The sequence below is a fragment of the Garra rufa genome, chromosome 1 (assembly GCF_049309525.1).
Source record: "Garra rufa chromosome 1, GarRuf1.0, whole genome shotgun sequence".
Taxonomy (NCBI): Eukaryota; Metazoa; Chordata; class Actinopteri; order Cypriniformes; family Cyprinidae; genus Garra; species Garra rufa.
In genome coordinates this window covers 100,252,870-100,280,369 of record NC_133361.1, presented here as the reverse complement: position 1 = coordinate 100,280,369, position 27,500 = coordinate 100,252,870, and the positions used below count along the sequence as shown (strand labels likewise).

Below are 27,500 nucleotides of genomic sequence, written 5' to 3'. Positions count from 1 at the left end.
TTTCTAAAAGCCAGCATATTATGTAAATAGTGAAGAAAAGGCAAAAGCTTACAGCACCTGGTATTCCCAGGCGGTCTCCCATCCAAGTACTAACCAGGCCCGACGCTGCTTAGCTTCCGAGATCAGACGAGATCGGGCGCTCTCAGCGCGGTATGGCCATAAGCGAGGGCTGCTCCAAAAAGTGGGCTATTTAAAGATCAGCCTCCGTAAAAACCAGCATATTATATAAATAGTGAAGAAAAGGCAAAAGCTTACAGCACCTGGTATTCCCAGGCGGTCTCCCATCCAAGTACTAACCAGGCCCGACGCTGCTTAGCTTCCGAGATCAGACGAGATCGGGCGCTCTTTTTTTTTTTTTTTTTTTTTTTTTTTAGTTTTCCTTAGGTGTTACAACATTTGTGTTTAACATATTTTACATATTTCCCCATAACCACTTTATTGTATGGTCTTTGAATTCAATCATAGGGTTTCCCTTCACCAATATTTCAATAAAAACCTCCTCCTTCTCATGTGATAAAAGATAGTTCTGTATCAAGTTTACAACAATATCCATCCTGTTTTTAAACATAATCCATACATCCACCTTTTTTCCATCATATTTTGCCATGTTCCTCCTTAACCAAATTACATATTTTGCCACTGTTACACATATATTAAAAACATACATTTTACAATCTTCCATACCAAATAGAAACATTTTTTCCCATTTCTTTTGTTCCTCCACATATTTCTTTCCCAAAAGCAGTTTTGCGATTTTTTTTAACTTTCTCATAAAATCTTCCAATTTTTCACAATAGAAAAACAAATGCCGTAAACCTTCCCCTTCTTTTCTGCATACTTTACATATATCATCTTGTTCAAGTCCTATTTTACACAGTCTCATTTCAGTTAAAATACAATTGTGTCTCAATAAGTAGTTAAAATTTTCTAAAACTGGTTCAATATACTTTAATCTTACATTTCCCCATATTTCCTTTTCATTCAAATCATCATACCTTTCTTTCCAGTAGCTGAGTGCTACTGGTTTTGTAAAAGCCCTTGACCTAAAAACCACATACAAATTTTTCACTGTACATTCTTTCAATTTGATTTTTTCCCCAGCAGTCTTTTTAAGATATACCTCCGGCAATTCATTCTCATCACCTGTCTCATTATTGTCAATTTTTTCAATCCATTCCTTTGGTATTGCTTTTTTCAACTCTTCATATTGTTTCTGTAATCTTGTTTTATACACTCTTTTAAAATCATCCGCCACAGCATCCACAATAACTTGTAATGGTAAATATCCTTTTATCACTTCATATAATACATCTTTTACCTGTCTTATGCCTCCATCCCACCATTCCTTATAGTATACTACATTCCCCTCATTTACAATATTTGGGTTTAAGAAAAGAGGCTGTTCTAAAATCTGAGCTCTTCCTTTTGGTAAAATCTGTACATTTTCTAAAAATTCACCCCATGTCTCTAAAACCTCCATATAAAACCTTGGTATTCCTGCTGTCATCCAATTTTTAACCTTCATCCATAAAACATTACACCCCATTTTAAAAAGACCACATTTTTCCAGAAAGTATTCCATCACACATTTCCAAATTACTTCCTTCCTTGTTTCCAAAAAATGTTGAACATTTTTAATTCTTAAAGATTTCATTCTTAAAAAAGTGTCTAAAAGCCCCAAACCTCCTTCCTTAATATCTCCAATCAATGTTTGATATGCAATCTTGGCTCTCCCCTTTCCCCATAAAAACTTTAAAACCCCTTCTTTGATTTTCTTATAATACCCTTGAGGCAATGGGGTTACTGCCAACACATACCAAACTTTAGAAAGCAATAAAGCATTAATAATTAAAACTTTCCCCTTCAAAGTCAAATTTCTGGTCTGCCAAAATCTTAATCTTTTCTCAATTCCAATTAAAACTCCCTCCCAATTCAAATTATCTGTCTTATTAAAATCCATCCCTACCCAAATTCCTAAAATTTTAATCATCTCCTTTTCTTCTTTGAATGGTATGTATTGTGATATTTCTTGTACATTTCCAATCCTCATACACACACTTTTCCCCACGTTCACTTTTGCTCCTGAACCATTACAATAGCGCTCTAAGATCCCCATTGCCTCTTTAATACTCTGAATGTCTTCAACCAACAAAGTAGTATCGTCCGCGTATTGATACACCGGTTCTCTTTTTTCATTTTTCTCAATTTGTATTGCTTTTATGTTTCTGTCTGCCTTTATAGCCAAACCTAAAGGTTCAGCTACCAGCGTGTATAATAAGGCAGACAATGGACATCCTTGTCTTATCGACCTTGTTGGCTGAAAACATTCAGTTAAAAAACCATTACATTTTATACAAGTTAAAACATCCTTATAAAAAATTTGTATCCATTTTCTAAATTTTTCCCCAAACCCGAAACCTTTAAGAACCTCCAATAAAAACTCATGTTCTACTCTGTCAAACGCCTTCTCCAGATCTAAGCTAATTAAAAACCCCCCTTTATCTTTCTCTTTCATATAATATATTGTGTCTCTTATACTTTTAACCACATCTGCTATGTCTTTTCCTTGCACCCCATATGCTTGTGTTGTTTTAATAATCTTGGGTAAAATACTTTTTAATCTATTGGCTAAAACCTTTGCTAAAATTTTAAAATCTGTATTCAGCATTGTTATTGGTCTAAAATTCTTGAGATCTTTTGAATCACCTCTTCTTTTGTATATAATTTTTATCATTCCTATTTTCATTGTTTCACTCAATATCCCTTTCTTAAAAATTTCTTCATAAACCTCTTTTAAAATCGGTACTAATAGCTCTTTAAATTCCTTATAGAATTCATTTGTTAGACCGTCTACCCCTGGACTTTTCCTTGTCGATAATTGTTGGATTGCAATCTCTATTTCTTCTGCTTTAATATCCTCATCACAGAATTTCTTGTCTTCTTTATTTACCTTTGTTTGGATTTGTTTTATTAAAAATTCTTCATCTTCTCTTTTTATTCCTTGTTTTTTAAACAAGTCCATATAAAATTGCCTAACTGTTTTTAAAATTCCTTCCGTTTCCGTCTCTAAATTGCCATCTTTGTTTAAAACCTCTTTTATTAGATCTGCTTTTTGTCTGTTTCTTTCCAGATTAAAGAAAAATTGTGTTCATCTTTCTCCCTCTACGGCATACTTTGCTTTACTTCTTACTATTGCACCTTTACACTTTTCTTCTTCCATTAATTTTAGCTTATCTTGTAACATTACTATTTCCTCAATATTCCCTTTCCCCATCTTCTCCGCCTCTTTTCTTAGCTCATTTTCTAGCTTCTTCCTTAACAGTTGTTCTTTTTGTCTTTTGATTTTTTGAAAAAATTGACTATACTCCATTGAGCTTTTCTTTATCTCCCACTTAACATTATCCCACCAAATTACTTTATCTTCCTTATACATATCATTTTTTAGATTTCCTTCTACCACCTTTTTAATTCTGTCCTTAAAATCATCACTCTTTAAAACCTCCGCATTTAAAATCCATACCCCTCTTCCTCTTTCCACTTTTGTAAAATCTATTGTCAAATGCAATAAAGAATGATCACTCAACCCTACAACTTCATAAAATACATCCTTTATCATCCCTTCCATTTCCTTCATACATAGAACATAATCTATTCTACTTTGTTTTAGCTCTTTTAAAACCATCTGTCTTCTAGAAAAAGTTCTTCTTGTTCTGTTTCTTTCCCTCCAAACATCAATCAATTGGCAATCCTCCATCATCTTTTTCAATTCTTCTCTACCTTTATCTATTCTAAAAACCATGTTACTTGCCAAGTCTAATTCCGTAAAAACAGTATTAAAATCTCCAATCAAAATACCCTTTTCCCATATTCTTACATTGTCAGATATTTTACTAAAAAACCTTTTCTTTTCTTTCTCTTCATTTGGGGCGTGAATGTTATAAATAATTAAATTCTCTTCTCCTTTTTCTATTTTCACTGCTAAGCTTTTCCCCATTTTATCATCATATATCACTTGTTCTTTTCCTCCTATTCTTCTACTGGTTAAAATAGCTACACCACTTCCCACATTTTCTTCTCCATTATTAAAATACATATTCCCATCCCATTTTGTTTGGAACCTTTTCATACTTTCATTTTTCCAATTTGTTTCTTGCAACACAATCACATCAATTCCTTTACATAATACACACATCATCTCAAATTTTTCCATATTCATCAAACCTCTAGCATTCCATGATATCAGTTTTAAAAACATTGAAAAAAGGTGAAAAAAAAATTGAGTAGATAATTAATGTGTAAAAGAATTAATAATATATTCAAAAAAGGGGGGGGGCTAATCTTCTTCCTCCTCCTCCTCCTCCATTAACACCTGAAAACTATTGACCCATTTAGAATTTTCTGCATCCTTATTCTGTTCTTTTCTTCTCTTTCTCTTTGCACCTTCAATATTGGGTTTTACCTTAATAGTCCTTCTTCTTACTACTTCTTTTCCGTCCCTCCATCTGTCTGTCTTTTCCAGTTCTTTATTTTCCTCCCATGCACCTATTGTTTGCTCTTCCTTGCTTTTTAGTTCTTGAATCTCCATTGCCTCTAAAGTTCTCTGTGTTAATTCCAGCGGTGTCCATATCTCTTCCCTCTCTCCTTTCTGAAAGGTCCCCAACTCCTCTTGGTTTTCTCTTTCTTTAATTTGCTCCAAGTCACCTTTTGTTTGCTCTTCCTTGCTTTTTGGTTCTTTATTCTCCATTGTCTCGAAAGTTCTCTGTGTTATTTCCAAAGGTGTCCATATATTTTCCATTTCCCCTTCCTGAGAGTTCTCAATTACCTCTTGATTTTCTACGTTGGCTTCTTTATTTGTTTCCTTTTCTGTCCCAGCCTCTTCCTCATTTTCCACTTCCTCAATTTCTGTTTCTTTCAACATTTGCCTTCCTTCATTGAAAATTTCTTCATTATGTAATACGTTCTCCCCCTCCATCCAACACTCGCATCTTACCAGCACTCTTCTGCAATCCGGGCACTTTATTGCCTCACAATCTCTTGCGACGTGTCCTTGCTCCTCGCACTGAAAACACTTGAATTCCGGACAGTCTTTGAACATATGCCCTGGACTCATACACAACCGACAGGTTTTCACCTGCCGATCGTGTAAAATCCGGCAATATTGTGTTCCTTCCTCCGTGTTAAATTTTGTGCTATATGGGAGCGACACCACTTCCTTCGGGAATTTAACCCTTAGGTACCTCGTACCGTCTGCAATTTCTGTGCCCGGATACATCCTCCTTCTAATATCAGATGCTGGTGTTACTCCCCAATCTTTTAATTTATCAAGAATCTCTGAATCTTCAATGTAGGCCGGCAAATGTATGAAGGAAACCACATATTCTCTATCCTGCAAATGTCTTATTTTGCACATTTTTCCTTTTATCTTTAATTCATCATCCAAGTCCTTGCAATCCTCTTTACTCCTCAGTGTTATTTCATATTCCTTTGTTTGCCTAGGTCTTACTGCCAGTATCTTACCTCCTCCAATTCTTTCATTCACTGCTTTTATAATATCCTCCGCTCTTGCATCTCTCAACTCCACCATATCCACAATTACTGTTGCCTCTTTGGAGTACTTCTTTTTGTAATCCGTTCGTTTCTGTCCATCTCGTTGTCTTATTTCCCGTCCATTTTCTGTTTCGTCTCGTCTTTCTCCAGGCATATACACGTCTTCACCTTGTAATCTGTCCGTTCTTGAAGCCATAATCACTACAAAAACTTCCCAGACAGCACAATGCTGCTGGGAAGCTTAGCCACTAACAAAAAAACAAATCAAAAATAAGAAAAAACAACTGTCCACAAACCAAACAAATAAAAAACAAAACAGAGTGAGCCTTTCTCACCCACTGCAGCCGAACACTTCCTGTTTTACCAGCAACTCACTAGCGCCCCCAGGGTGGTATGGCCGTAAGCGAGGGCTGCTCCAAAAAGTGGGCTATTTAAAGATCAGCCTCTGTAAAAGCCAGCATATTATATAAATAGTGAAGAAAAGGCAAAAGCTTACAGCACCTGGTATTCCCAGGCGGTCTCCCATAAAAGTGTAACAATCGGCCTTATCAGCCGAGTTACAAGACTAAAATGGGGTCAGATTTAACTGTGAGAGATGACTAGTGGTTAAAAGAATGAGACATAAAAGAAAATTGGTTTAAATAGATTTGGTGTATTTACAAGGTTCACATAAAAGACTTTAAAACAACACGATAAAACTAGGTAAACTCTGTTAAAAGAATACAGTTCATTTGTCCATACCCTAAAAACAGGTAAACTCTGTTAAAAGAATACAGTTCATTTGTCCATACCCTAAAAACAGTCCAAGAACCCCAGTGTGTTGATAAGTCCAATGTGAGTGTCCACCAGTGTATATACAATCCACAGAAAGTGTAATCCAAAGTTTGCAGGTGGTGAATGGAAAGGTGAGCTCTAAAATTAGCAACTCCTCAATCCAACAGTTTGGTGACTGTCCTTTGTTTGTCATGCTGCTCTCTTATACAGTTGTACTTCCTGCTTCCTGTCATGTGTCTAGTCACATGACAGGCCAACCATCCATTTATTAAAGACACATACACTTAAAATGTTAAGAGTAATAAAATGGCCTAAAAAACATGTAAAACACTTAAAACTCTATAATACATGTAAATAATTGTAATAAATAGAGCGGTAAAACACGTCTTTCTAAAAGCCAGCATATTATATAAATAGTGAAGAAAAGGCAAAAGATTACAGCACCTGGTATTCCCAGGCGGTCTCCCATCCAAGTACTAACCAGGCCCGACGCTGCTTAGCTTCCGAGATCAGACGAGATCGGGCGCTCTCAGCGCGGTATGGTCATAAGGGAGGGCTGCTCCAAAAAGTGGGCTATTTAAAGATCAGCCTCCGTAAAAGCCAGCATATTATATAAATAGTGAAGAAAAGGCAAAAGCTTACAGCACCTGGTATTCCCAGGCGGTCTCCCATAAAAGTGTAACAATCGGCCTTATCAGCCGAGTTACAAGACTAAAATGGGGTCAGATTTAACTGTGAGAGATGACTAGTGGTTAAAAGAATGAGACATAAAAGAAAATTGGTTTAAATAGATTTGGTGTATTTACAAGGTTCACATAAAAGACTTTAAAACAACACGATAAAACTAGGTAAACTCTGTTAAAAGAATACAGTTCATTTGTCCATACCCTAAAAACAGGTAAACTCTGTTAAAAGAATACAGTTCATTTGTCCATACCCTAAAAACAGTCCAAGAACCCCAGTGTGTTGATAAGTCCAATGTGAGTGTCCACCAGTGTATATACAATCCACAGAAAGTGTAATCCAAAGTTTGCAGGTGGTGAATGGAAAGGTGAGCTCTAAAATTAGCAACTCCTCAATCCAACAGTTTGGTGACTGTCCTTTGTTTGTCATGCTGCTCTCTTATACAGTTGTACTTCCTGCTTCCTGTCATGTGTCTAGTCACATGACAGGCCAACCATCCATTTATTAAAGACATATACACTTAAAATGTTAAGAGTAATAAAATGGCCTAAAAAACATGTAAAACACTTAAAACTCTATAATACATTTAAATGATTGTAATAAATAGAGCGGTAAAACACGTCTTTCTAAAAGCCAGCATATTATATAAATAGTGAAGAAAAGGCAAAAGCTTACAGCACCTGGTATTCCCAGGCGGTCTCCCATCCAAGTAGTAACCAGGCCCGACGCTACTTAGCTTCCGAGATCAGACGAGATCGGGCGCTCTCAGCGCGGTATGGCCATAAGCGAGGGCTGCTCCAAAAAGTGGGCTATTTAAAGATCAGCCTCCGTAAAAGCCAGCATATTATATAAATAGTGAAGAAAAGGCAAAAGCTTACAGCACCTGGTATTCCCAGGCGGTCTCCCATCCAAGTACTAACCAGGCCCGACGCTGCTTAGCTTCCGAGATCAGACGAGATCGGGCGCTCTCAGCGCGGTATGGCCATAAGCGAGGGCTGCTCCAAAAAGTGGGCTATTTAAAGATCAGCCTCCGTAAAAGCCAGCATATTATATAAATAGTGAAGAAAAGGCAAAAGCTTACAGCACCTGGTATTCCCAGGCGGTCTCCCATAAAAGTGTAACAATCGGCCTTATCAGCCGAGTTACAAGACTAAAATGGGGTCAGATTTAACTGTGAGAGATGACTAGTGGTTAAAAGAATGAGACATAAAAGAAAATTGGTTTAAATAGATTTGGTGTATTTACAAGGTTCACATAAAAGACTTTAAAACAACACGATAAAACTAGGTAAACTCTGTTAAAAGAATACAGTTCATTTGTCCATACCCTAAAAACAGGTAAACTCTGTTAAAAGAATACAGTTCATTTGTCCATACCCTAAAAACAGTCCAAGAACCCCAGTGTGTTGATAAGTCCAATGTGAGTGTCCACCAGTGTATATACAATCCACAGAAAGTGTAATCCAAAGTTTGCAGGTGGTGAATGGAAAGGTGAGCTCTAAAATTAGCAACTCCTCAATCCAACAGTTTGGTGACTGTCCTTTGTTTGTCATGCTGCTCTCTTATACAGTTGTACTTCCTGCTTCCTGTCATGTGTCTAGTCACATGACAGGCCAACCATCCATTTATTAAAGACACATACACTTAAAATGTTAAGAGTAATAAAATGGCCTAAAAAACATGTAAAACACTTAAAACTCTATAATACATGTAAATGATTGTAATAAATAGAGCGGTAAAACACGTCTTTCTAAAAGCCAGCATAATATATAAATAGTGAAGAAAAGGCAAAAGCTTACAGCACCTGGTATTCCCAGGCGGTCTCCCATCCAAGTAGTAACCAGGCCCGACGCTGCTTAGCTTCCGAGATCAGACGAGATCGGGCGCTCTCAGCGCGGTATGGCCATAAGCGAGGGCTGCTCCAAAAAGTGGGCTATTTAAAGATCAGCCTCCGTAAAAGCCAGCATATTATATAAATAGTGAAGAAAAGGCAAAAGCTTACAGCACCTGGTATTCCCAGGCGGTCTACCATCCAAGTACTAACCAGGCCCGACGCTGCTTAGCTTCCGAGATCAGACGAGATCGGGCGCTCTCAGCGCGGTATGGCCATAAGCGAGGGCTGCTCCAAAAAGTGGGCTATTTAAAGATCAGCCTCCGTAAAAGCCAGCATATTATATAAATAGTGAAGAAAAGGCAAAAGCTTACAGCACCTGGTATTCCCAGGCGGTCTCCCATAAAAGTGTAACAATCGGCCTTATCAGCCGAGTTACAAGACTAAAATGGGGTCAGATTTAACTGTGAGAGATGACTAGTGGTTAAAAGAATGAGACATAAAAGAAAATTGGTTTAAATAGATTTGGTGTATTTACAAGGTTCACATAAAAGACTTTAAAACAACACGATAAAACTAGGTAAACTCTGTTAAAAGAATACAGTTCATTTGTCCATACCCTAAAAACAGGTAAACTCTGTTAAAAGAATACAGTTCATTTGTCCATACCCTAAAAACAGTCCAAGAACCCCAGTGTGTTGATAAGTCCAATGTGAGTGTCCACCAGTGTATATACAATCCACAGAAAGTGTAATCCAAAGTTTGCAGGTGGTGAATGGAAAGGTGAGCTCTAAAATTAGCAACTCCTCAATCCAACAGTTTGGTGACTGTCCTTTGTTTGTCATGCTGCTCTCTTATACAGTTGTACTTCCTGCTTCCTGTCATGTGTCTAGTCACATGACAGGCCAACCATCCATTTATTAAAGACACATACACTTAAAATGTTAAGAGTAATAAAATGGCCTAAAAAACATGTAAAACACTTAAAACTCTATAATACATGTAAATGATTGTAATAAATAGAGCGGTAAAACACGTCTTTCTAAAAGCCAGCATAATATATAAATAGTGAAGAAAAGGCAAAAGCTTACAGCACCTGGTATTCCCAGGCGGTCTCCCATCCAAGTAGTAACCAGGCCCGACGCTGCTTAGCTTCCGAGATCAGACGAGATCGGGCGCTCTCAGCGCGGTATGGCCATAAGCGAGGGCTGCTCCAAAAAGTGGGCTATTTAAAGATCAGCCTCCGTAAAAGCCAGCATATTATATAAATAGTGAAGAAAAGGCAAAAGCTTACAGCACCTGGTATTCCCAGGCGGTCTCCCATAAAAGTGTAACAATCGGCCTTATCAGCCGAGTTACAAGACTAAAATGGGGTCAGATTTAACTGTGAGAGATGACTAGTGGTTAAAAGAATGAGACATAAAAGAAAATTGGTTTAAATAGATTTGGTGTATTTACAAGGTTCACATAAAAGACTTTAAAACAACACGATAAAACTAGGTAAACTCTGTTAAAAGAATACAGTTCATTTGTCCATACCCTAAAAACAGGTAAACTCTGTTAAAAGAATACAGTTCATTTGTCCATACCCTAAAAACAGTCCAAGAACCCCAGTGTGTTGATAAGTCCAATGTGAGTGTCCACCAGTGTATATACAATCCACAGAAAGTGTAATCCAAAGTTTGCAGGTGGTGAATGGAAAGGTGAGCTCTAAAATTAGCAACTCCTCAATCCAACAGTTTGGTGACTGTCCTTTGTTTGTCATGCTGCTCTCTTATACAGTTGTACTTCCTGCTTCCTGTCATGTGTCTAGTCACATGACAGGCCAACCATCCATTTATTAAAGACACATACACTTAAAATGTTAAGAGTAATAAAATGGCCTAAAAAACATGTAAAACACTTAAAACTCTATAATACATGTAAATGATTGTAATAAATAGAGCGGTAAAACACGTCTTTCTAAAAGCCAGCATATTATATAAATAGTGAAGAAAAGGCAAAAGCTTACAGCACCTGGTATTCCCAGGCGGTCTCCCATCCAAGTACTAACCAGGCCCGACGCTGCTTAGCTTCCGAGATCAGACGAGATCGGGGGCTCTCAGCGCGGTATGGCCATAAGCGAGGGCTGCTCCAAAAAGTGGGCTATTTAAAGATCAGCCTCCGTAAAAGCCAGCATATTATATAAATAGTGAAGAAAAGGCAAAAGCTTACAGCACCTGGTATTCCCAGGCGGTCTCCCATAAAAGTGTAACAATCGGCCTTATCAGCCGAGTTACAAGACTAAAATGGGGTCAGATTTAACTGTGAGAGATGACTAGTGGTTAAAAGAATGAGACATAAAAGAAAATTGGTTTAAATAGATTTGGTGTATTTACAAGGTTCACATAAAAGACTTTAAAACAACACGATAAAACTAGGTAAACTCTGTTAAAAGAATACAGTTCATTTGTCCATACCCTAAAAACAGGTAAACTCTGTTAAAAGAATACAGTTCATTTGTCCATACCCTAAAAACAGTCCAAGAACCCCAGTGTGTTGATAAGTCCAATGTGAGTGTCCACCAGTGTATATACAATCCACAGAAAGTGTAATCCAAAGTTTGCAGGTGGTGAATGGAAAGGTGAGCTCTAAAATTAGCAACTCCTCAATCCAACAGTTTGGTGACTGTCCTTTGTTTGTCATGCTGCTCTCTTATACAGTTGTACTTCCTGCTTCCTGTCATGTGTCTAGTCACATGACAGGCCAACCATCCATTTATTAAAGACACATACACTTAAAATGTTAAGAGTAATAAAATGGCCTAAAAAACATGTAAAACACTTAAAACTCTATAATACATGTAAATAATTGTAATAAATAGAGCGGTAAAACACGTCTTTCTAAAAGCCAGCATATTATATAAATAGTGAAGAAAAGGCAAAAGATTACAGCACCTGGTATTCCCAGGCGGTCTCCCATCCAAGTACTAACCAGGCCCGACGCTGCTTAGCTTCCGAGATCAGACGAGATCGGGCGCTCTCAGCGCGGTATGGTCATAAGGGAGGGCTGCTCCAAAAAGTGGGCTATTTAAAGATCAGCCTCCGTAAAAGCCAGCATATTATATAAATAGTGAAGAAAAGGCAAAAGCTTACAGCACCTGGTATTCCCAGGCGGTCTCCCATAAAAGTGTAACAATCGGCCTTATCAGCCGAGTTACAAGACTAAAATGGGGTCAGATTTAACTGTGAGAGATGACTAGTGGTTAAAAGAATGAGACATAAAAGAAAATTGGTTTAAATAGATTTGGTGTATTTACAAGGTTCACATAAAAGACTTTAAAACAACACGATAAAACTAGGTAAACTCTGTTAAAAGAATACAGTTCATTTGTCCATACCCTAAAAACAGGTAAACTCTGTTAAAAGAATACAGTTCATTTGTCCATACCCTAAAAACAGTCCAAGAACCCCAGTGTGTTGATAAGTCCAATGTGAGTGTCCACCAGTGTATATACAATCCACAGAAAGTGTAATCCAAAGTTTGCAGGTGGTGAATGGAAAGGTGAGCTCTAAAATTAGCAACTCCTCAATCCAACAGTTTGGTGACTGTCCTTTGTTTGTCATGCTGCTCTCTTATACAGTTGTACTTCCTGCTTCCTGTCATGTGTCTAGTCACATGACAGGCCAACCATCCATTTATTAAAGACATATACACTTAAAATGTTAAGAGTAATAAAATGGCCTAAAAAACATGTAAAACACTTAAAACTCTATAATACATTTAAATGATTGTAATAAATAGAGCGGTAAAACACGTCTTTCTAAAAGCCAGCATATTATATAAATAGTGAAGAAAAGGCAAAAGCTTACAGCACCTGGTATTCCCAGGCGGTCTCCCATCCAAGTAGTAACCAGGCCCGACGCTACTTAGCTTCCGAGATCAGACGAGATCGGGCGCTCTCAGCGCGGTATGGCCATAAGCGAGGGCTGCTCCAAAAAGTGGGCTATTTAAAGATCAGCCTCCGTAAAAGCCAGCATATTATATAAATAGTGAAGAAAAGGCAAAAGCTTACAGCACCTGGTATTCCCAGGCGGTCTCCCATCCAAGTACTAACCAGGCCCGACGCTGCTTAGCTTCCGAGATCAGACGAGATCGGGCGCTCTCAGCGCGGTATGGCCATAAGCGAGGGCTGCTCCAAAAAGTGGGCTATTTAAAGATCAGCCTCCGTAAAAGCCAGCATATTATATAAATAGTGAAGAAAAGGCAAAAGCTTACAGCACCTGGTATTCCCAGGCAGTCTCCCATAAAAGTGTAACAATCGGCCTTATCAGCCGAGTTAGAAGACTAAAATGGGGTCAGATTTAACTGTGAGAGATGACTAGTGGTTAAAAGAATGAGACATAAAAGAAAATTGGTTTAAATAGATTTGGTGTATTTACAAGGTTCACATAAAAGACTTTAAAACAACACGATAAAACTAGGTAAACTCTGTTAAAAGAATACAGTTCATTTGTCCATACCCTAAAAACAGGTAAACTCTGTTAAAAGAATACAGTTCATTTGTCCATACCCTAAAAACAGTCCAAGAACCCCAGTGTGTTGATAAGTCCAATGTGAGTGTCCACCAGTGTATATACAATCCACAGAAAGTGTAATCCAAAGTTTGCAGGTGGTGAATGGAAAGGTGAGCTCTAAAATTAGCAACTCCTCAATCCAACAGTTTGGTGACTGTCCTTTGTTTGTCATGCTGCTCTCTTATACAGTTGTACTTCCTGCTTCCTGTCATGTGTCTAGTCACATGACAGGCCAACCATCCATTTATTAAAGACACATACACTTAAAATGTTAAGAGTAATAAAATGGCCTAAAAAACATGTAAAACACTTAAAACTCTATAATACATGTAAATGATTGTAATAAATAGAGCGGTAAAACACGTCTTTCTAAAAGCCAGCATAATATATAAATAGTGAAGAAAAGGCAAAAGCTTACAGCACCTGGTATTCCCAGGCGGTCTCCCATCCAAGTAGTAACCAGGCCCGACGCTGCTTAGCTTCCGAGATCAGACGAGATCGGGCGCTCTCAGCGCGGTATGGCCATAAGCGAGGGCTGCTCCAAAAAGTGGGCTATTTAAAGATCAGCCTCCGTAAAAGCCAGCATATTATATAAATAGTGAAGAAAAGGCAAAAGCTTACAGCACCTGGTATTCCCAGGCGGTCTACCATCCAAGTACTAACCAGGCCCGACGCTGCTTAGCTTCCGAGATCAGACGAGATCGGGCGCTCTCAGCGCGGTATGGCCATAAGCGAGGGCTGCTCCAAAAAGTGGGCTATTTAAAGATCAGCCTCCGTAAAAGCCAGCATATTATATAAATAGTGAAGAAAAGGCAAAAGCTTACAGCACCTGGTATTCCCAGGCGGTCTCCCATAAAAGTGTAACAATCGGCCTTATCAGCCGAGTTACAAGACTAAAATGGGGTCAGATTTAACTGTGAGAGATGACTAGTGGTTAAAAGAATGAGACATAAAAGAAAATTGGTTTAAATAGATTTGGTGTATTTACAAGGTTCACATAAAAGACTTTAAAACAACACGATAAAACTAGGTAAACTCTGTTAAAAGAATACAGTTCATTTGTCCATACCCTAAAAACAGGTAAACTCTGTTAAAAGAATACAGTTCATTTGTCCATACCCTAAAAACAGTCCAAGAACCCCAGTGTGTTGATAAGTCCAATGTGAGTGTCCACCAGTGTATATACAATCCACAGAAAGTGTAATCCAAAGTTTGCAGGTGGTGAATGGAAAGGTGAGCTCTAAAATTAGCAACTCCTCAATCCAACAGTTTGGTGACTGTCCTTTGTTTGTCATGCTGCTCTCTTATACAGTTGTACTTCCTGCTTCCTGTCATGTGTCTAGTCACATGACAGGCCAACCATCCATTTATTAAAGACACATACACTTAAAATGTTAAGAGTAATAAAATGGCCTAAAAAACATGTAAAACACTTAAAACTCTATAATACATGTAAATGATTGTAATAAATAGAGCGGTAAAACACGTCTTTCTAAAAGCCAGCATAATATATAAATAGTGAAGAAAAGGCAAAAGCTTACAGCACCTGGTATTCCCAGGCGGTCTCGACGCTGCTTAGCTTCCGAGATCAGACGAGATCGGGCGCTCTTTTTTTTTTTTTTTTTTTTTTTTTTTTTTTTTTTTTTTTTCTCTTTTTTTTTTTTTATTTATTTAAAACATGTTAATACATTTTAAAAACAGTCTGAATCACATTCTGGCAACAATACATTAAATCGAAACCATGTCATTTCAATAAATGGGTTATCATTTACAAAAATTTTGACAAAAACATCTTTCTCTTCATTCATATTACAGTAATCAAACAAAACATTTAAAATAAAACACATCTTCACCTTAAAAAGTTTGCACACAGGTATTTTTGTTTTCTTTTGTTTGACAAAATTTCTTCTGCTCCAAATTACAAATCTAGCAATGGTTAATATCAAATTTAAAAAACACACATTCTTAAAATTACCTTTAGAACCAAATAAAAACATTGTTTCCCATTCTTCATCAATACATCTTTGTTCTACTCCCAATTTACTTGTCATTTCTTTTAATTTTTTTATAAAACATTTTAACCCTGTGCATTTAAAAAATATATGTATCAATCCTTCATCTTCCCTATTACATACCTTGCATATTGCATCACTTGCCATTCCAAATTTACACAGTCTCATTTCACTTAATAAACAATTATGTCTTAAAATATAATCAAAGTTTTCTAAAATTGGACTTTTCCACCAAGCTCTTAGATTTTTCCATATTTTCTTAGTTTCCATACTTGGGTACAATCTTTGCCAATATCCTTCTGCTTTTGGTGTGATAAAAACATCTTCACATAAACAAGAATAAAACATCTTTAAAATACCATCTTTAAAAGCATGCTGTTTGTCATTACTTTTAAAATCAATCATCATTCCATCATTACCTTTTGTTTCTTCTGTACCTTCTATAATATTTATCCATTCTTCCGGTATTACTTCTTTCATTTGTTTGTATTGTTTTTCTAAGACTGTTTTAGTTTCATTGTCATAATTTTCTACAATTGCGTCTCTTATTACTTGCACCGGTACAAAACCAGGTATCACTTCATACAAAATATCTTTTATTTGCTTTATCCCCGCATAAAACCATTTTTTATAAAAAATGGTATCATTTCCCTTTTTAATTTGATTATTTAAAAACAATGGTTGTCTTAAAATCTCTTCCCTGGTAAAAGACGTACAAACAACATGCTTTCTAAAATCACCCCATGCTTTTACAACCTCTTTATAAAACTCTGGTATTCCGTTCATCATGTTTTCTTTTAGCTTCATCCATAAAACATCATCTCCCATTTTTCCACATTTATTTAAAAAATAGTTCATTACACCCTTCCACGCATATTTCCCATGTTTCCAGTATTTATTAACAGTTTTTATTCTTATACTTTTCATTCTTATTAATGGATCTATTAGTCCCAACCCTCCTTCCTCCACCTTTCCAATTAGAGTGTCATAAGCAATTTTCGATGGTTTCCCCTCCCATAAAAAGTTTAAAACAATAGATTTGATTTTTTTATACACCCATATAGGCAAACTCACAGAACCCAATACATACCACATTTTTGATAAAAACAAAGAATTAATAACTAAAACCTTCCCTTTTAAAAATAATCCTCTTAATTTCCAGAAATTTAATCTCTTCTCCATTCCTTTTAAAACCTCCTCCCATACCACTTCTCTTATTTCATTTTCATTTTCTCCAACCCTTATACCTAAAATTTTCATACTCTTCTTTTCTTCCTTAAATTGCATTTTATTCAGCAGATCATTCGGTAATCCAATTTTCATGTATGTAGTTTTTTCTTTATTAACTTTTGCCCCTGTTCCTTTACAATATCTTTCTAAAACTTCCATTGCTTTATCCATACTTTTAATATCTTTTACAAACAATGTTGTGTCATCTGCATATTGAAATATTTTTTGTTCTGATTCTTCTCCTTTTATGCGTATTCCTTTTATGTTCTTTTCCTGGTCTACTGCCAGCCCTAAAGCTTCAGATACTAAAGTGTATAATAATGCTGACATAGGACACCCTTGTCTGATTGATCTCGTTATTTTAAAATCTTTAGTTAAAAAACCATTCACTTTTACACAACTACTTATATCTGTATATAAACATTTTATCCATTTTAAAAAATTCTCCCCAAAACCAAATCTCTCCATCACATGTATCAAGTATTTGTGTTCAACTCTATCAAAAGCCTTTTCTAAATCCACACTTATTATATATCCTGTTTCTTTCTCCTCCTTCATGTACCATATCATATCTCTTATATTGTTAATGACATCAGTAATATCTCTTTTTAGAACAGCATATGCTTGATTTGTAGTAATTATATTTGGTACTACTATTTTCAATCGATTGGCTAAAATTTTGGCTAATATTTTATAATCTGTATTCAACATGCTTAGTGGTCTGTAGTTTTTCAGGTCTCTCTTATCACCTTTTTTCTTATAAATTATTTTCACCATACCTTTCTTCATACTATTCGTTAAATTCCCTTTTTTAAAATTATCTATAAATATTTCATTTAAAATTGGACATAACACATCTTTAAAAACCTTATAAAATTCAGCTGTTAATCCATCTATTCCTGGACTTTTACCATTTTTCAGTTGATCAATTGCAATTCCTATTTCTAATTCCGTAATCTCACTCTCACACATTTCTTTGTCTCCCTCATTAACTTTAACCTGTATTTTACTTAATACAAATTCCTCATCTTCTAAAACTATCTCATTTTTGGTAAATAAATGCTTATAGAATTCTCTGACTTCTTCCAAAATTCCTGTTTTATCTTCTACAATCCTCGCATCTTCTGTTTTAATACTTTTTATTATATCTGCTCTCTGTCTTGTTTTTTCTAATTCATAAAAATATTTCGTACTTCTTTCTCCTTCTACAATGTCTTTCGCCCTACTTCTTATTATTGCTCCTTTACACTTCTCTTCTTCTATTTTCTTTAATTCTTCCTGTAATTCTATTATCTTATCAATATTTTCATCATGCTCATTTACTTTCCTCATTTCTTCATCCCACTCTTTTTTGATCTTATTTTCTTTCATCTTTTTGACTTTTTGCCATTTGTTTGAATATTCCATTGAGAATTTTTTTATTCTTTTTTTTAGAATGTCCCACCAAAACCCTTTTTCCATTTCATACATTTCCTCATTTACACTATTAATTATTATACTTTCTATTTCCATTCTGTATATTTCATTTTTTAGAAGTTCTGCATTTAATATCCACACCCCTGGTCCTTTATCAGCCTCATTAAAATTCATCAATATCCATAAAAAATCATGATCACTCTCACTATAATTTTTGTAAGACGCCTTAGTGACATAATATGCTTCCTTTTTCTTACATAAAAATAAGTCTATTCTACTTTGCTTTAGAACTCTGTCAACAATTTGTCTTCTTGAATATTCTCTTTTCATACCATTCCTCTCTCTCCACACATCCACCATATTATATTTCTCCATTATGTTATGTAGTTCATTCCTCCCTCTATCTCTTCTAAATCCCATTGAATCATCTACATCAATTCTCTGTATTACAGTGTTAAAATCCCCTAACACCATAATGTTGTCATGTTTTTCTATTAACTCATTCATATCCCTGTAAAAATTAAATTTATCTCTTTCATCATTTGGTGCATGTATATTACACACTTTCATTTCTTTTCCATTACACACAAATTTAACAATTATTATTCTTCCCTTTGTGTCTTTATAATCTATATTTACTTCTTCAAATACTCCTTTTCTTATTAAAATAGCTACCCCTCTCTTCCTTTCCATATCACAGTTACTATATATTTCTCCGTTCCATAATTTTCTAATTTCATCACTTATTTTATCTTCCCATTTCGTTTCTTGTAAACATAGCACATCACATTTTTTGGTCAGACACATTAATCTTTCAAACTTTTGACATTTGGATAATCCTCTAGCATTCAGCGATACAATTGATATAGAGCTCATTAAAGAAAAGATTGGAAAAACCAAAAACCACCATTCAATCCGTTTCATTGTCTTTCAAAAAAGTATTTTTTACTTCACCCATTTCAGCTTTCCTCCTCTCCAGTCTTTCCTTTTGCTCTTCTCTTCTTATCTTCTGCCTTTTAAGAACCTGTTGAATGTCTAAGCCATCTTTTCTTGTTTTTACACATCTATTCAGTCTTTCTTTTCCTTTGTTTTCCATTCCACGAATTTCCCCCCCATTGTCTGCTCCTCTTACCTCAGTCAGTGTCTTTATTCCCTTATCCTCAGCTTTTTCTTTTTCTTGTCCTTTTTCGTAGTCCAGTTCATTAGTGTCCACATCGTCCTGTTCCTTAGAAAATCCTTCTTTAATCAAATTTATATCCTCTTTGTTCGCTCCTCCTCCCATCTCCATTCCTTGTTCTTCATCTTCCTTCTTTTCTTTATTCTCATCTATGTTGTTGTTCTCCTCTTCCTCGTCATCTTGTTTCTCGTCCTCTCCTTGCGTCTGCCTTTGTGAGTCATTTAACCTCTCAATTGTTGTAACTCCCATTACCTCTTGTATTTCCATTCCTGGATCTTCATTTTCCTCGTCTTCTATCTCGCATCTGCATCTTAACATTGTCTTTTGGCAGCCTTGGCACCGCGGGACTTTACAGTCTCGCGCATAATGCCCCTGCTCAAGACAATTTCTGCATGTGAATTGTGGGCAGTCCTTTTTTTCATGCTCCGGACTTACACAGATCCTGCATGTCTTCACTTGATTATCGTGAATCACTCTGAAGTACTGCACTCCTTCTTCAGTCCTGAAGCTTGTGTTGTATGGTAAAGACGTCACCTCTTGTGGAAACTTTACCCTCAAAAATCGTGTTCCGTCTGCCACCGTTGTCCCGGGATGATATCTTCTTCTTAGTGGTAGAATGGGAGTTACACCCCAATTGATTAGTTTTTGACTGATTTCCTCATCTTCTATATAGCTGGGCAGACTCAAGAAAGACACCATTCTTTCTGTTGCACACAATTTCCTTATCTCACATTCTTGTCCGTTTATCATTATTCCATTCAACAGCAAATCACAGTCCATCTCACTTTCCATAGTCATTTCAAAATCATAATTATTTTTTCTTCTCAGTCCGATCAATTTTCCCATTCCAACTTTCTCTTCAACTGCTTTAATTATCATTAGTATTGTTATATTTTCTATATCTTTAACAGTCATTGTTAATGTTGCTTCTTTCTTGTATTCCCTCTGATACCTTGTTTGTTTGCTTAATTTCTGTATCATTTGTTGTCGTTGAGATAAAACATTTCTTTTTTCTCCAACTTCTTTCTCAATTCCGATACCTTCAGTTGATTGTAGATCTCCTTTTCGTTCTTGTCCAGTTGTTTTTCTTTCTTGTTTCCTCCTTGAAACCACCGTCGCCCACGTTTCATTATTGTTTTCTCCATGTCTTTCATTTATATTCCTTTCAGTTATGTCTGCAACAAATCCTGGTTCCGCATTTCCCATCTCATGTTGTTTTACCAGTCCGTGTTCTTTGTCCATTAAATCCATATTTTGGTTGTCTCAAACCCCAAACAGAAAGACCTGTTTGGGGTTAAAAAAAACCTTCCTCAAAAAAAAACTTTTTCTAACTAAAAAACAAACAAAATAAATGTGAAAAAACACCCAGAAAAATGGTGAGCCTATCTCACCTACTGCACACTACAAACTGCCAACTCACTTCCTGTTTGCTCTCTAGCGCCTCAGGTGGGGGTATGGCCATAAGCGAGGGCTGCTCCAAAAAGTGGGCTATTTAAAGATCAGCCTCCGTAAAAGCCAGCATATTATATAAATAGTGAAGAAAAGGCAAAAGCTTACAGCACCTGGTATTCCCAGGCGGTCTCCCATAAAAGTGTAACAATCGGCCTTATCAGCCGAGTTACAAGACTAAAATGGGGTCAGATTTAACTGTGAGAGATGACTAGTGGTTAAAAGAATGAGACATAAAAGAAAATTGGTTTAAATAGATTTGGTGTATTTACAAGGTTCACATAAAAGACTTTAAAACAACACGATAAAACTAGGTAAACTCTGTTAAAAGAATACAGTTCATTTGTCCATACCCTAAAAACAGGTAAACTCTGTTAAAAGAATACAGTTCATTTGTCCATACCCTAAAAACAGTCCAAGAACCCCAGTGTGTTGATAAGTCCAATGTGAGTGTCCACCAGTGTATATACAATCCACAGAAAGTGTAATCCAAAGTTTGCAGGTGGTGAATGGAAAGGTGAGCTCTAAAATTAGCAACTCCTCAATCCAACAGTTTGGTGACTGTCCTTTGTTTGTCATGCTGCTCTCTTATACAGTTGTACTTCCTGCTTCCTGTCATGTGTCTAGTCACATGACAGGCCAACCATCCATTTATTAAAGACACATACACTTAAAATGTTAAGAGTAATAAAATGGCCTAAAAAACATGTAAAACACTTAAAACTCTATAATACATGTAAATGATTGTAATAAATAGAGCGGTAAAACACGTCTTTCTAAAAGCCAGCATAATATATAAATAGTGAAGAAAAGGCAAAAGCTTACAGCACCTGGTATACCCAGGCTGTCTCCCATCCAAGTACTAACCAGGCCCGACGCTGCTTAGCTTCCGAGATCAGACGAGATCGGGCGCTCTCAGCGCGGTATGGTCATAAGGGAGGGCTGCTCCAAAAAGTGGGCTATTTAAAGATCAGCCTCCGTAAAAGCCAGCATATTATATAAATAGTGAAGAAAAGGCAAAAGCTTACAGCACCTGGTATTCCCAGGCGGTCTCCCATAAAAGTGTAACAATCGGCCTTATCAGCCGAGTTACAAGACTAAAATGGGGTCAGATTTAACTGTGAGAGATGACTAGTGGTTAAAAGAATGAGACATAAAAGAAAATTGGTTTAAATAGATTTGGTGTATTTACAAGGTTCACATAAAAGACTTTAAAACAACACGATAAAACTAGGTAAACTCTGTTAAAAGAATACAGTTCATTTGTCCATACCCTAAAAACAGGTAAACTCTGTTAAAAGAATACAGTTCATTTGTCCATACCCTAAAAACAGTCCAAGAACCCCAGTGTGTTGATAAGTCCAATGTGAGTGTCCACCAGTGTATATACAATCCACAGAAAGTGTAATCCAAAGTTTGCAGGTGGTGAATGGAAAGGTGAGCTCTAAAATTAGCAACTCCTCAATCCAACAGTTTGGTGACTGTCCTTTGTTTGTCATGCTGCTCTCTTATACAGTTGTACTTCCTGCTTCCTGTCATGTGTCTAGTCACATGACAGGCCAACCATCCATTTATTAAAGACACATACACTTAAAATGTTAAGAGTAATAAAATGGCCTAAAAAACATGTAAAACACTTAAAACTCTATAATACATTTAAATGATTGTAATAAATAGAGCGGTAAAACACGTCTTTCTAAAAGCCAGCATATTATATAAATAGTGAAGAAAAGGCAAAAGCTTACAGCACCTGGTATTCCCAGGCGGTCTCCCATCCAAGTAGTAACCAGGCCCGACGCTGCTTAGCTTCCGAGATCAGACGAGATCGGGCGCTCTCTGCGCGGTATGGCCATAAGCGAGGGCTGCTCCAAAAAGTGGGCTATTTAAAGATCAGCCTCCGTAAAAGCCAGCATATTATCTAAATAGTGAAGAAAAGGCAAAAGCTTACAGCACCTGGTATTCCCAGGCGGTCTCCCATCCAAGTACTAACCAGGCCCGACGCTGCTTAGCTTCCGAGATCAGACGAGATCGGGCGCTCTCAGCGCGGTATGGCCATAAGCGAGGGCTGCTCCAAAAAGTGGGCTATTTAAAGATCAGCCTCCGTAAAAGCCAGCATATTATATAAATAGTGAAGAAAAGGCAAAAGCTTACAGCACCTGGTATTCCCAGGCGGTCTCCCATAAAAGTGTAACAATCGGCCTTATCAGCCGAGTTACAAGACTAAAATGGGGTCAGATTTAACAGTGAGAGATGACTAGTGGTTAAAAGAATGAGACATAAAAGAAAATTGGTTTAAATAGATTTGGTGTATTTACAAGGTTCACATAAAAGACTTTAAAACAACACGATAAAACTAGGTAAACTCTGTTAAAAGAATACAGTTCATTTGTCCATACCCTAAAAACAGGTAAACTCCGTTAAAAGAATACAGTTCATTTGTCCATACCCTAAAAACAGTCCAAGAACCCCAGTGTGTTGATAAGTCCAATGTGAGTGTCCACCAGTGTATATACAATCCACAGAAAGTGTAATCCAAAGTTTGCAGGTGGTGAATGGAAAGGTGAGCTCTAAAATTAGCAACTCCTCAATCCAACAGTTTGGTGACTGTCCTTTGTTTGTCATGCTGCTCTCTTATACAGTTGTACTTCCTGCTTCCTGTCATGTGTCTAGTCACATGACAGGCCAACCATCCATTTATTAAAGACACATACACTTAAAATGTTAAGAGTAATAAAATGGCCTAAAAAACATGTAAAACACTTAAAACTCTATAATACATGTAAATGATTGTAATAAATAGAGCGGTAAAACACGTCTTTCTAAAAGCCAGCATATTATATAAATAGTGAAGAAAAGGCAAAAGCTTACAGCACCTGGTATTCCCAGGCGGTCTCCCATCCAAGTACTAACCAGGCCCGACGCTGCTTAGCTTCCGAGATCAGACGAGACCGGGCGCTCTCAGCACGGTATGGCCATAAGCGAGGGCTGCTCCAAAAAGTGGGCTATTTAAAGATCAGCCTCCGTAAAAGCCAGCATATTATATAAATAGTGAAGAAAAGGCAAAAGCTTACAGCACCTGGTATTCCCAGGCGGTCTCCCATCCAAGTACTAACCAGGCCCGACGCTGCTTAGCTTCCGAGATCAGACGAGATCGGGCGCTCTCAGCGCGGTATGGCCACAAGCGAGGGCCGCTCCAAAAAGTGGGCTATTTAAAGATCAGCCTCCGTAAAAGCCAGCATATTATATAAATAGTGAAGAAAAGGCAAAAGCTTACAGCACCTGGTATTCCCAGGCGGTCTCCCATAAAAGTGTAACAATCGGCCTTATCAGCCGAGTTACAAGACTAAAATGGGGTCAGATTTAACTGTGAGAGATGACTAGTGGTTAAAAGAATGAGACATAAAAGAAAATTGGTTTAAATAGATTTGGTGTATTTACAAGGTTCACATAAAATACTTTAAAACAACACGATAAAACTAGGTAAACTCTGTTAAAAGAATACAGTTCATTTGTCCATACCCTAAAAACAGGTAAACTCTGTTAAAAGAATACAGTTCATTTGTCCATACCCTAAAAACAGTCCAAGAACCCCAGTGTGTTGATAAGTCCAATGTGAGTGTCCACCAGTGTATATACAATCCACAGAAAGTGTAATCCAAAGTTTGCAGGTGGTGAATGGAAAGGTGAGCTCTAAAATTAGCAACTCCTCAATCCAACAGTTTGGTGACTGTCCTTTGTTTGTCATGCTGCTCTCTTATACAGTTGTACTTCCTGCTTCCTGTCATGTGTCTAGTCACATGACAGGACAACCATCCATTTATTAAAGACACATACACTTAAAATGTTAAGAGTAATAAAATGGCCTAAAAAACATGTAAAACACTTAAAACTCTATAATACATGTAAATGATTGTAATAAATAGAGCGGTAAAACACGTCTTTCTAAAAGCCAGCATAATATATAAATAGTGAAGAAAAGGCAAAAGCTTACAGCACCTGGTATTCCCAGGCTGTCTCCCATCCAAGTACTAACCAGGCCCGACGCTGCTTAGCTTCCGAGATCAGACGAGATCGGGCGCTCTCAGCGCGGTATGGTCATAAGGGAGGGCTGCTCCAAAAAGTGGGCTATTTAAAGATCAGCCTCCGTAAAAGCCAGCATATTATATAAATAGTGAAGAAAAGGCAAAAGCTTACAGCACCTGGTATTCCCAGGCGGTCTCCCATAAAAGTGTAACAATCGGCCTTATCAGCCGAGTTACAAGACTAAAATGGGGTCAGATTTAACTGTGAGAGATGACTAGTGGTTAAAAGAATGAGACATAAAAGAAAATTGGTTTAAATAGATTTGGTGTATTTACAAGGTTCACATAAAAGACTTTAAAACAACACGATAAAACTAGGTAAACTCTGTTAAAAGAATACAGTTCATTTGTCCATACCCTAAAAACAGGTAAACTCTGTTAAAAGAATACAGTTCATTTGTCCATACCCTAAAAACAGTCCAAGAACCCCAGTGTGTTGATAAGTCCAATGTGAGTGTCCACCAGTGTATATACAATCCACAGAAAGTGTAATCCAAAGTTTGCAGGTGGTGAATGGAAAGGTGAGCTCTAAAATTAGCAACTCCTCAATCCAACAGTTTGGTGACTGTCCTTTGTTTGTCATGCTGCTCTCTTATACAGTTGTACTTCCTGCTTCCTGTCATGTGTCTAGTCACATGACAGGCCAACCATCCATTTATTAAAGACACATACACTTAAAATGTTAAGAGTAATAAAATGGCCTAAAAAACATGTAAAACACTTAAAACTCTATAATACATTTAAATGATTGTAATAAATAGAGCGGTAAAACACGTCTTTCTAAAAGCCAGCATATTATATAAATAGTGAAGAAAAGGCAAAAGCTTACAGCACCTGGTATTCCCAGGCGGTCTCCCATCCAAGTAGTAACCAGGCCCGACGCTGCTTAGCTTCCGAGATCAGACGAGATCGGGCGCTCTCTGCGCGGTATGGCCATAAGCGAGGGCTGCTCCAAAAAGTGGGCTATTTAAAGATCAGCCTCCGTAAAAGCCAGCATATTATCTAAATAGTGAAGAAAAGGCAAAAGCTTACAGCACCTGGTATTCCCAGGCGGTCTCCCATCCAAGTACTAACCAGGCCCGACGCTGCTTAGCTTCCGAGATCAGACGAGATCGGGCGCTCTCAGCGCGGTATGGCCATAAGCGAGGGCTGCTCCAAAAAGTGGGCTATTTAAAGATCAGCCTCCGTAAAAGCCAGCATATTATATAAATAGTGAAGAAAAGGCAAAAGCTTACAGCACCTGGTATTCCCAGGCGGTCTCCCATAAAAGTGTAACAATCGGCCTTATCAGCCGAGTTACAAGACTAAAATGGGGTCAGATTTAACAGTGAGAGATGACTAGTGGTTAAAAGAATGAGACATAAAAGAAAATTGGTTTAAATAGATTTGGTGTATTTACAAGGTTCACATAAAAGACTTTAAAACAACACGATAAAACTAGGTAAACTCTGTTAAAAGAATACAGTTCATTTGTCCATACCCTAAAAACAGGTAAACTCCGTTAAAAGAATACAGTTCATTTGTCCATACCCTAAAAACAGTCCAAGAACCCCAGTGTGTTGATAAGTCCAATGTGAGTGTCCACCAGTGTATATACAATCCACAGAAAGTGTAATCCAAAGTTTGCAGGTGGTGAATGGAAAGGTGAGCTCTAAAATTAGCAACTCCTCAATCCAACAGTTTGGTGACTGTCCTTTGTTTGTCATGCTGCTCTCTTATACAGTTGTACTTCCTGCTTCCTGTCATGTGTCTAGTCACATGACAGGCCAACCATCCATTTATTAAAGACACATACACTTAAAATGTTAAGAGTAATAAAATGGCCTAAAAAACATGTAAAACACTTAAAACTCTATAATACATGTAAATGATTGTAATAAATAGAGCGGTAAAACACGTCTTTCTAAAAGCCAGCATATTATATAAATAGTGAAGAAAAGGCAAAAGCTTACAGCACCTGGTATTCCCAGGCGGTCTCCCATCCAAGTACTAACCAGGCCCGACGCTGCTTAGCTTCCGAGATCAGACGAGACCGGGCGCTCTCAGCACGGTATGGCCATAAGCGAGGGCTGCTCCAAAAAGTGGGCTATTTAAAGATCAGCCTCCGTAAAAGCCAGCATATTATATAAATAGTGAAGAAAAGGCAAAAGCTTACAGCACCTGGTATTCCCAGGCGGTCTCCCATCCAAGTACTAACCAGGCCCGACGCTGCTTAGCTTCCGAGATCAGACGAGATCGGGCGCTCTCAGCGCGGTATGGCCACAAGCGAGGGCCGCTCCAAAAAGTGGGCTATTTAAAGATCAGCCTCCGTAAAAGCCAGCATATTATATAAATAGTGAAGAAAAGGCAAAAGCTTACAGCACCTGGTATTCCCAGGCGGTCTCCCATAAAAGTGTAACAATCGGCCTTATCAGCCGAGTTACAAGACTAAAATGGGGTCAGATTTAACTGTGAGAGATGACTAGTGGTTAAAAGAATGAGACATAAAAGAAAATTGGTTTAAATAGATTTGGTGTATTTACAAGGTTCACATAAAATACTTTAAAACAACACGATAAAACTAGGTAAACTCTGTTAAAAGAATACAGTTCATTTGTCCATACCCTAAAAACAGGTAAACTCTGTTAAAAGAATACAGTTCATTTGTCCATACCCTAAAAACAGTCCAAGAACCCCAGTGTGTTGATAAGTCCAATGTGAGTGTCCACCAGTGTATATACAATCCACAGAAAGTGTAATCCAA

At 37.2% G+C, this 27,500-nt stretch overlaps 22 non-coding genes and 1 pseudogene across 22 annotated transcripts; all 23 read right to left on the bottom strand.

Moving 5' to 3' along the window:
* Nucleotides 1-45: 45 nt before the first annotated feature.
* On the bottom strand, nt 46-164 carry LOC141293112 (5S ribosomal RNA). The gene has a single exon (XR_012340641.1). It is a non-coding gene; the product is annotated as a 5S ribosomal RNA (ribosomal RNA).
* A 6,589-nt stretch (nt 165-6,753) lies between these two features.
* Nucleotides 6,754-6,872, bottom strand: LOC141319068 (5S ribosomal RNA). The gene has a single exon (XR_012353345.1). It is a non-coding gene; the product is annotated as a 5S ribosomal RNA (ribosomal RNA).
* An 801-nt stretch (nt 6,873-7,673) lies between these two features.
* LOC141318539 (5S ribosomal RNA) lies at nt 7,674-7,792 on the bottom strand. Its single transcript, XR_012352850.1, has one exon. It is a non-coding gene; the product is annotated as a 5S ribosomal RNA (ribosomal RNA).
* Nucleotides 7,793-7,876: 84 nt separating this feature from the next.
* LOC141293104 (5S ribosomal RNA) lies at nt 7,877-7,995 on the bottom strand. Its single transcript, XR_012340639.1, has one exon. It is a non-coding gene; the product is annotated as a 5S ribosomal RNA (ribosomal RNA).
* An 801-nt stretch (nt 7,996-8,796) lies between these two features.
* Nucleotides 8,797-8,915, bottom strand: LOC141316947 (5S ribosomal RNA). The gene has a single exon (XR_012351647.1). It is a non-coding gene; the product is annotated as a 5S ribosomal RNA (ribosomal RNA).
* Nucleotides 8,916-8,999: 84 nt separating this feature from the next.
* On the bottom strand, nt 9,000-9,118 carry LOC141312018 (5S ribosomal RNA). The gene has a single exon (XR_012349193.1). It is a non-coding gene; the product is annotated as a 5S ribosomal RNA (ribosomal RNA).
* An 801-nt stretch (nt 9,119-9,919) lies between these two features.
* LOC141316935 (5S ribosomal RNA) lies at nt 9,920-10,038 on the bottom strand. Its single transcript, XR_012351636.1, has one exon. It is a non-coding gene; the product is annotated as a 5S ribosomal RNA (ribosomal RNA).
* Nucleotides 10,039-10,839: 801 nt separating this feature from the next.
* Nucleotides 10,840-10,958, bottom strand: LOC141295837 (5S ribosomal RNA). Its single transcript, XR_012341146.1, has one exon. It is a non-coding gene; the product is annotated as a 5S ribosomal RNA (ribosomal RNA).
* An 801-nt stretch (nt 10,959-11,759) lies between these two features.
* LOC141319067 (5S ribosomal RNA) lies at nt 11,760-11,878 on the bottom strand. Its single transcript, XR_012353344.1, has one exon. It is a non-coding gene; the product is annotated as a 5S ribosomal RNA (ribosomal RNA).
* Nucleotides 11,879-12,679: 801 nt separating this feature from the next.
* Nucleotides 12,680-12,798, bottom strand: LOC141318538 (5S ribosomal RNA). The gene has a single exon (XR_012352849.1). It is a non-coding gene; the product is annotated as a 5S ribosomal RNA (ribosomal RNA).
* An 84-nt stretch (nt 12,799-12,882) lies between these two features.
* LOC141293097 (5S ribosomal RNA) lies at nt 12,883-13,001 on the bottom strand. The gene has a single exon (XR_012340638.1). It is a non-coding gene; the product is annotated as a 5S ribosomal RNA (ribosomal RNA).
* Nucleotides 13,002-13,802: 801 nt separating this feature from the next.
* LOC141316924 (5S ribosomal RNA) lies at nt 13,803-13,921 on the bottom strand. Its single transcript, XR_012351625.1, has one exon. It is a non-coding gene; the product is annotated as a 5S ribosomal RNA (ribosomal RNA).
* Nucleotides 13,922-14,005: 84 nt separating this feature from the next.
* LOC141312007 (5S ribosomal RNA) lies at nt 14,006-14,124 on the bottom strand. Its single transcript, XR_012349192.1, has one exon. It is a non-coding gene; the product is annotated as a 5S ribosomal RNA (ribosomal RNA).
* Nucleotides 14,125-21,493: 7,369 nt separating this feature from the next.
* LOC141346429 (5S ribosomal RNA) lies at nt 21,494-21,612 on the bottom strand (annotated as a pseudogene).
* An 801-nt stretch (nt 21,613-22,413) lies between these two features.
* Nucleotides 22,414-22,532, bottom strand: LOC141318810 (5S ribosomal RNA). Its single transcript, XR_012353104.1, has one exon. It is a non-coding gene; the product is annotated as a 5S ribosomal RNA (ribosomal RNA).
* Nucleotides 22,533-22,616: 84 nt separating this feature from the next.
* On the bottom strand, nt 22,617-22,735 carry LOC141293082 (5S ribosomal RNA). The gene has a single exon (XR_012340634.1). It is a non-coding gene; the product is annotated as a 5S ribosomal RNA (ribosomal RNA).
* Nucleotides 22,736-23,536: 801 nt separating this feature from the next.
* LOC141317703 (5S ribosomal RNA) lies at nt 23,537-23,655 on the bottom strand. The gene has a single exon (XR_012352065.1). It is a non-coding gene; the product is annotated as a 5S ribosomal RNA (ribosomal RNA).
* An 84-nt stretch (nt 23,656-23,739) lies between these two features.
* On the bottom strand, nt 23,740-23,858 carry LOC141296971 (5S ribosomal RNA). Its single transcript, XR_012341318.1, has one exon. It is a non-coding gene; the product is annotated as a 5S ribosomal RNA (ribosomal RNA).
* Nucleotides 23,859-24,659: 801 nt separating this feature from the next.
* On the bottom strand, nt 24,660-24,778 carry LOC141344786 (5S ribosomal RNA). The gene has a single exon (XR_012356839.1). It is a non-coding gene; the product is annotated as a 5S ribosomal RNA (ribosomal RNA).
* Nucleotides 24,779-25,579: 801 nt separating this feature from the next.
* Nucleotides 25,580-25,698, bottom strand: LOC141318808 (5S ribosomal RNA). Its single transcript, XR_012353102.1, has one exon. It is a non-coding gene; the product is annotated as a 5S ribosomal RNA (ribosomal RNA).
* Nucleotides 25,699-25,782: 84 nt separating this feature from the next.
* Nucleotides 25,783-25,901, bottom strand: LOC141293075 (5S ribosomal RNA). Its single transcript, XR_012340633.1, has one exon. It is a non-coding gene; the product is annotated as a 5S ribosomal RNA (ribosomal RNA).
* Nucleotides 25,902-26,702: 801 nt separating this feature from the next.
* On the bottom strand, nt 26,703-26,821 carry LOC141317702 (5S ribosomal RNA). Its single transcript, XR_012352064.1, has one exon. It is a non-coding gene; the product is annotated as a 5S ribosomal RNA (ribosomal RNA).
* An 84-nt stretch (nt 26,822-26,905) lies between these two features.
* On the bottom strand, nt 26,906-27,024 carry LOC141296949 (5S ribosomal RNA). Its single transcript, XR_012341316.1, has one exon. It is a non-coding gene; the product is annotated as a 5S ribosomal RNA (ribosomal RNA).
* Between the last annotated feature and the right edge of the window lie 476 nt (nt 27,025-27,500).